General features: G+C 40.4%; 1 long non-coding RNA gene across 1 annotated transcript in view; it reads right to left on the minus strand.

Annotated features, from left to right (window-relative positions):
- The window catches only part of LOC126947834 (uncharacterized), a 42,147-nt gene extending 34,518 nt beyond the window's left edge, over positions 1-7,629 (minus strand). Inside the window, exon 1 of the long non-coding RNA XR_007723214.1 lies at positions 7,530-7,629. This is a non-coding gene — a long non-coding RNA (uncharacterized LOC126947834). The remainder of the gene's footprint in view (positions 1-7,529) is intronic.
- Positions 7,630-8,207: the final 578 nt, after the last annotated feature.

The following is an 8,207-nucleotide window of genomic DNA, read 5'->3' on the forward strand; positions in this document are numbered from 1 at the left end:
GGATACCTATGACCCCTGGAGCCCCAGAAGACGTGTGTTACAGTGCTCTTTTAGCTTTGCTGTCCACAGATGGCTTAAGTGTTAAACAGTTCAAGCATCTGCACACGTGACTCCAGAGTTATTGTTCAGCATCCATGAAGATTCAGGTTGCACAAACGAAAGTGGAAGGTGGTGAATACAGAGAAGTTTATTGCTGATGAAAGTGGCTTTCAGTGGGAAAGGGAGCTGGAAAGGGTATGGAGTGGGAATGTGATCTTCCCTTGGAGTCTGGCCATCCCCCTGCAGCTCTTCTCTGAAGTCCCTGCCACCAAATCATCCCTCTTAAGCTGCTTCTCTCCAATATCTGGCTGCTGCTTCTCTTCTCTCCTTCTCTGCCACTCTTGTGCCAGTGGAGCCTGGAGTTTTTATGGGTACAGGATGGGGGTCAGGGCAGGCCAGGGTGGTTTTGGAAAAGGCAACATTCGAGCAGGAAAATTGGGATACAAAGTTCTCACTTTGAGCCACAGTTCCAGGCTTGAGGGTGGAGCCCTCCCAATGACCACCCTCCTTTACCCAGTATTTCCCTGCCTTCTGTCTGTATCACTATGTGCAAAGGAGGGGAAAAATAAGTTGACTGAGGAATTTTCAATTAAAACTAAATGATATCTTTAAAGTGCTCACCAACCTGAAATTCTATGCCCAACTACATAGGCTTCAAAAATTAAGATAAAGATGTTTTCAAATAAAATATGAGAAAATTCATCAGAAGCAGACTTGCAGTAAAAAAAAAAAAAAAAAAAAAAAACTAAAGTTCTTCAGGCAGAAGGAAAATGATCCCAGATGGAAGCACAAAATGGGAAGAATGAAAAACACCAGAAATTATAAATATGTGAATTAACGTGAAAGATATTAATGCTTTAAAATGGCAATAATCACTACATCTTGCATAGTTAAAAATCAAGTAGAACAAATTATATGGCAATCTTAGCACAAAAGGCAAGGAAGGTTAAAAAAAAAAATTTAAACTGTTCTAAGGTTCTTTTCTTCTTCAGCAAATATTTAGAACATTAACCTAAGGTAGACTGTAATAAGTGAAAGATGTATACTGTAATTTATCGGGTAAAAACTAAATGAATAAAAAGAGTGCATAATTAAATGATGACTATAAAAGACAAATGGCAAAGAAAGAAATTTATTATACTTTAAGTTCTGGGATACATGTGCAGAATGTATAGGTTTGTTACATAGGTATACCCTTGCCATCATGGTTTGCTGCACCCATCAACCCATCATCTACATTAGATATTTCTCCTAATGCTATCTGTTGCCTAGCCCTCCACCTGCCAACAGGCCCTGGTGTGTGATGTTCCCCTCCCTGTGTCCATGTGTTCTCATTGTTCAACTCCCACTTATGAGTGAGAACATGTGGTTTTTGGTTTTCTGTTCCTGTGTTAGTTTGCTGAGAATGATGGTTTCCAGCTTCATCCATGTCCCTGCAAAGGACATGAACTCATTCTTTTTTATGGCTGCATAGTATTCCATGGTGTACATGTGCCACATTTTCTTTATCTAGTCTATCACTGATGGGCATTTTGGTTGGTTCCAAGTCTTTGCTATCGTAAACAGTGCTGCAATAGCATGTGTCTTTAAAGTAGAATGATTGATAATCCTTTGGGTATATACCCAGTAATGGGATTGCTGGGTCAAATGCTAGTTCTGTTTTAAGTCCTTTGAGAAATCTCCAAACTTTTTGACACAGTGGCTAAACTAATTTACACTCCCATCAATAGTGTAAAATCATTCTATTTCTCTACATATTCCCTAGCATCTGTTGTTTCCTTTTTTTTTTTTTTTTGGAGACGGAGTCTTGCTCTGTCCCCCAGGCTGGAGTGCAGTGGCATGATCTCGGCTCACTGCAAGCTCCGCCTCCTGTTCACGCCATTCTCCCGCCTCAGCTTCCCGAGTAGCTGGGACTACAGGTGCCCGCCACCACACCCAGCTAATTTTTTGTATTTTTGTATTTTTTATTTTTATTTTTATTATTTTATTATTTTATATTTATTATTTTATTATTTTATTTATAAAAGTAAAAATTATTTTTATTATTTTAGTATTTTGTATTTTTATTAGAGACAAGGTTTCACTGTGTTAGCCAGGATAGTCTCGATCTCCTGACCTTGTGATCCACCTGCCTCAGACTCCCAAAGTGCTGGGATTACAGGCGTGAGCCACTGTGCCCAGCCTGTTTCCTGACTTTTTAATGATCGCTATTTTAACTGGTGTGAGATGATATCTCATTGTGGTTTTGATTTGCAGTTCTCTAATGACCAGTGATGATGAACTTTTTCTCATATGTTTGTTGGCCGCATAAAGGTCTTCTTTTGAGAAGTGTCTGTTCGTATCCTTTGCCCACTTTTTGATTGGGTTGTTTGTTGTTTTTTGTAAATTTGTTTAAGTTCCTTGTAGATTCTGGATATTAGCCCTTTGTCAGATGGATAGATTGCAAAATTTTTCTCCCATTCTCTAGGTTGTCTGTTCACTCTAATGATAGTTTATTTTGCTGTGCAGAAGCTCTTTAGTTTAATTAGATCCCATTTGTCGATTTTGATTTTTGTTGCATTGCTTTTGGTGTTTTAGTCATAAAGTCTTTGCCCGTGCCTATGTCCTGAAAGGTATTGCATAGATTTTCTTCTAGGGTTTTTATGGTTTTAGGCCTTACGTTTAAGTCTTTAATCCATCTTGAGTTATTTTTTGTATAAGATGTAAGGAAGGAGTTCAGTTTTACTTTTCTGCATATGGCTAGCCAGTTTTCCCAACACCATCTATTAAATAGGGAATATTTTCCCTATTTCTTGTTTTTGTCAGGTTTGTCAAAGATGAGGTAATTGTAGATGTGTGGCATTATTTCTGAGGCCTCTGTTCTGTACCATTAGTCTATACGCCTGTTTTGGTACCAGTACCATGCTGTTTTGGTTACTGTAGCCTTGTAGTATAGTTTAAAGTCAGGTATTATGATGCCTCCAGCTTTGTTCTTTTTGCTTAGGATTTTCTTGGCTACACGAGATCTTTTTTGGTTCCATATGAAATTTAAAGTAGTTTCTTCTAATTCTGCGAAGAAAGTCAATGGTAGCTTGATGGGGATAGCATTAAATGTATGAATTAATTTGGGCAGTATGGCCATTTTCACGATATTGATTCTTCCTATCCATGAGCATAGAATTTTTTTTCCATTTGTTTGTGTCCTCTCTTATTTCCTCGAGCAGTTGTTTGTAGTTCTCCTTGAAGAGGTCATTCACATCCCTTGTAAGTTGTATTAGTAGGTATTTTATTCTCTTTGTAGCAATTATAAATGGGAGTTCACTCATGATTTGGCTCTCTGTTTCTCTGTTATTGGTGTATAGGAATGCTTGTGATTTTTGCACATTGATTTTGTATCCTGAGACTTTGCTGAAGTTGCTTATTAGCTTAAGGAGATTTGGGGCTGAGACAACGGGGTTTTCTAAATATACAACCATGCCATCTGCAGAGACAATTTGACTTCCTCTCTTCCTATCTGAGAACGCTTTATTGCTTTCTCTTGCCTGAGAGACCTGGCCAGAACTTCCAATACTATGTTGAATAGGAATGGTGAGAAATGGCATTCTTGTCTTGTGCTGGGTTTTCAAAGGGAATGCTTCCAGTTTTTACCTATTCAGTATGATACTGGCTGTAGGTTTGTCATAAATAGCTCTTATTATTTTGGGATACATTCCATCATTACCTAGTTTATTGAGAGTTTTTACCATGAAGGGGTGTTGAATTTGATTGAAGGCCTTTTCTGCATGTATTGAGATAATCATATGGTTTTTGTCATTGGTTCTGTTTATGTGATGGATTACATTTATTGATTTGCGCATGTAGAACCAGCCTTGTATCCCAGAAATGAAGCCAACTTGATCGTGATGGATAAGCTTTTTGATGTGCTGCTGGATTCGGTTTGCCAGTATTTTATTGAGGATTTTTGCATCAATGTTCGTCAGGGATATTGGCCTGAAATTTTCTTTTTTTGTTGTGTCTCTGCCAGGTTTTGGAATCAGGATGATGCTGGCCTCATAAAATGAGTTAGAGAGGAGTCCCTCTTTTTCTATTGTTAGGAATAGTTTCAGAAGCAATAGTACCAGCTCCTCTTTGTACATCTGGTAGAATCTGGCTGTGAATCTTTCTAGTCCTGGGCGTTTTTTGGTTGTTAGGCTGTTAATTACTGCCTCAATTTTAGAAGTTGTTTTTGGTCTATTCAGAGATTTGGTTTCTTCCTGATTTAGTATTGGGAGGGTGTATGTGTCCAGGAATTTAGCCATTTCTTCTAGATTTTCTAGTTTATTTGTCTAGAGGTGTTTATAGTATTCTCTGATGGTAGTTTGTATTTCTGTGGGATCAGTGGTGATCTGCCCTTTATTGTTTTTTATTGTGTCTATTTGATTCTTCTCTCTTTTCTTCTTTATTAGTCTGGTTAGCAGTCTATCTACTTTGTTAATCTTTTCAAAAAACTAGCTTCTGAATTCATTGATTTTTTGAAGGGTTTTTCACGTCTCTATCTCCTTCAGTTCTGCTCTGATCTTACTTCCTTCTTGCTTCTGCTAGTTTTTGAATTTGTTTGCTCCTGCCTGTCTAGTTCTTTTAATTGTGATGTTAGGGTGTCAATTTTAGATCATTTCTGCTTTCTCCTGTGGGCATTCAGTGCTCTAAATTTCCCTCTAAACACTGTTTAAGCTGTGTCCCTGAGATTCAGGTACTTTGTTTGTTCTTGGTGCTTTAAAAAAAAAAAAGTATTTATTTCTGCCTTAATTTTGTTATTTACCCAGTAGTCATTCAGGAGCAGGTTGTTCAGTTTCCAAGTAGTTTTGTCGTTCTGAGTGAGTTTCTTAATCTTGAAATCTAATTTGATTGCAACACAGTCTGAGAGACTGTTTGTTATGATTTCTATTCTTTTGCATATGCTGAGGGTGTTTTACTTCCAATTATGTGGTCAATTTTAGAATAAGTGCAATGTGGTGCTGAGAAGAATGTATATTCTGTTGATTTGGGGTGGAGAGTTCTATAAATATCTATTAGGTCCACTTGGTCCAGAACTGAGTTCAAGTCCTGAATATCCTTGTTAATTTTCTGTCTTGTTGATCTGTCTATTATTGACAGTGGGGTGTTAAAGTCTCCCACTATTATTGAGTAGGAGTCTAAGTATCTTTATAGGTCTCTAAGAACTTGCTTTATGAATCTGGGTGCTCCTGTATTGGGTCCATATATATTTAGGATAGTTAGCTCTTCTTGTTTAATTGATCCCTTCACATTATGTAATGCCCTTGTCTCTTTTGATCTTTGTTGGTTTAAAGTCTGTTTTGTCAGAGACTAGGATTGCAATCCCTGCTTTTTTTTTGTTTTTCTTTCCATTTGCTTGGTAAATTTTCCTTCATCCCTTTATTTTGAGGCTACGTGTGTCTTTGTATGTGAGATGGGTCTCCTGAATACAGCACACCAATGGGTCTTGACTCTTTATCCAATTTGCCAGTCTGTGTCTTTCAACTGGGGCATTTAGTCCATTGACTTTTAAAGTTAATATTATGTGTGAATTTGATCCTGTCATTATGATGCTAGCTGATTATTTTGCCCATTAGTTGAGGCAGTTTCTTCATAGTGTCTATGGTCTTTACAATTTGGTTTATTTTTGCAGTGGCTGGTAGCAGTTTTTCCTTTCCATAACTAGTCCTTCCTTCAGGACTAGTCCTTCCTTAACTAGTCCTTCCTTCTTCCTGAAGGAAGAGCTTCCTTCAGGAGATCTTGTAAGGTAGGCCTGGTGGTGACAAAATCTCTAAGCATTTGCTTGTCTGTAAAGGATTTTATTTATCCTTCGCTTATGAAGCTCAGTTGGGCTGGATATGAAATTCTGGGTTGAAAATTCTTTTCTTTAAGAATGCTGAATATTGGCCCCCACCCTCTTCTGGCTTGTTGGGTTTCTGCTGAGAGATCTGTTGTTAGTCTGATGGGATTCCCTTTGTGGTAACCCGACCTTTCTCTCTGGCTGCCCTTAACACTTTTTCCTTCATTTCAACCTTGGTGAATCTGACAATTTTGTGTCTTGGGGTTGCTCTTCTCAAAGAGTAGTTTTGTGGTGTTCTCTGTATTTCCTAAATTTGAATGTTGACCTGGCTTGCTAGGTTGGGGAAGTTCTCCTGGATAATACCCTGAAAAGTGTTTTCTAGCTTGGTTCTATTCTCTCTGTCACTTTCAGGTACACCAATCAAACATAGATTTGGTCTTTTCACATAGTCTCATATGTCTTGGAGGCTTTGTTCATTCCTTTTCATTTATTTTTTCTCTAATCTTGTCTTCACGCTTTATTTCATTGAGTTGATCTTCAATGTCTGATAGCCTTTCTTCTGCTTGATCGATTCGGCTGCTGATACTTGTGTATGCTTCACGAAGTTCTCATACTGTGTTTTTCAGCTCCATCAGATCATTTATGTTCTTCTCCAAACTGGTTATTCTACTTAGGAATTCATCTAACCTTTCTTCAAGGTTCTTAGCTTCCTTGCATTGGGTTAGAACATGTTCCTTTAGCTCGGAAGAGTTCGTTATTACCCACCTTCTGAAGCCTACTTCTTTCAATTCATCAAACTCATTCTCCGTCCAGTTTTGTTCCCTTCCTGCGAAGAGTGGTGATGTTTCGGAGGAGAAGAGGCGTTCTAGTTTTTGGAATTTTCAGCCTTTTTGCACTGGTTTTTCCTCATCTTTGTGGATTTATCTTCCTTAGGTCTTTGATGTTGGTGATCTTCGGATGAGGTTTTTGTGTGGATGTCCTTTTTGTTGGTGTTGATGCTATTCCTTTCTGTTTGTTAGTTTTCCTTCTAACAGGCCTCTCTGCTGCAGGTCTGATGGAATTTGCGGGAGGTCCATTCCAGACCCTGTTTTGGTATCACCAGCAGAGGCTGCAGAACAGCAAAGATTGCTGCCTGTTCCCACCTCTGGAAGCTTTGCCCCAAAGGGGCACCCGCAAGATGCCAGCCAGAGCTCTCCTGTATGAGATGTCTGTCAACCCCTGCTAGGAGGTATCTCCCAGTCAGGAGGCACGGAGGCCAGGGACCCATGTGAGGAGGCAGTCTGTCCCTTAGCAGAGCTCTGTGGTGGGAGATTCATTGCTCTCTTTATAACTGGCAGGAATGAAAGTTCAAGTCTGCTGAAGCTGTGCCCACATCTGCCCCTTCCCCCAGGTGCTGTGTCCCAGAGAGATGGGAGTTTTATCTATAAGCCCCCAACTGGGGCTTCCACCTTTCTTTCAGAGATGCCCTGCCCAGAGAGGAGGAATCTAGAGAGGTAGTTTAGCTACAGTGGCTTTCCCAAGCTGCAGTGTGCTCCATCCAGTTCGAACTTCCAGGCAGCTTTATTTACACTGTGGTGGGAAAACCACCTACTCAAGCCTCAGTAATGATGGACGTCTCTCTCCCCAGCAAGCTCAAGTGTCCCAGGTCAACTTCAGACTACTGTGCTGGCAGCGAGAATTTCAAGCGGGTGGATCTTACCTTGGTGGGCTCCATGGGAGTGGGATCCACTGAGCTAGACCACTTGGCTCCCTGGTTTCAGCCCCCTTTCCAGGGAGTGAATGGCTCTGTCGCACTGGCATTCCAGGCACCACTGAGGTATGAAAAAAAAGAAAACTCTGAAGCGAGCTCAATGTCTGCCCAAACAGCCACACAGTTTTGTGCTTGAAACCCAGGGACCTGGTGGTGTAGGCACCCGAGGGACTCTCCTGGTCTGCAGGTTGTGAAGACCGTGGGGAAAGCATAGTATCTGGGCCGGAAGGCACATTCCTCATGGCGCAGTCCCTCCTGGCTTCCCTCGGCTAGGGGAGGGAGTTCCCCGACTCCTCGCACTTCCTCAGTGAGGTGATGCCCCACCCTGCTTCAGCTCACTCTCCGTGGGCTGCACCCACTGTCTAAGTAGTCCCAATGAGATGAGCCGGGTACCTCAGCTGGAAATGCAGAAATCAGCCACCTTCTGCGTTGATCTCACTGGGAGCTGCAGGCTGGAGCTGTTCCTATTTGGCCATCTTGCCAGCCACTCAGCAAAAAATTTTTAAGCTTGTCATCAAAAACTAAAGAAAGAACAGAAAAAGAAAAACACATGGGACATATAAGAAATAAATGAGATGGTGGATAAAACCAACTCTGCATTGAAATTGCATTAAATATGTAGAAAAT

Source organism: Macaca thibetana, chromosome 2 (genome assembly GCF_024542745.1).
Source record: "Macaca thibetana thibetana isolate TM-01 chromosome 2, ASM2454274v1, whole genome shotgun sequence".
In the NCBI taxonomy this organism is placed as follows: Eukaryota; Metazoa; Chordata; class Mammalia; order Primates; family Cercopithecidae; genus Macaca; species Macaca thibetana.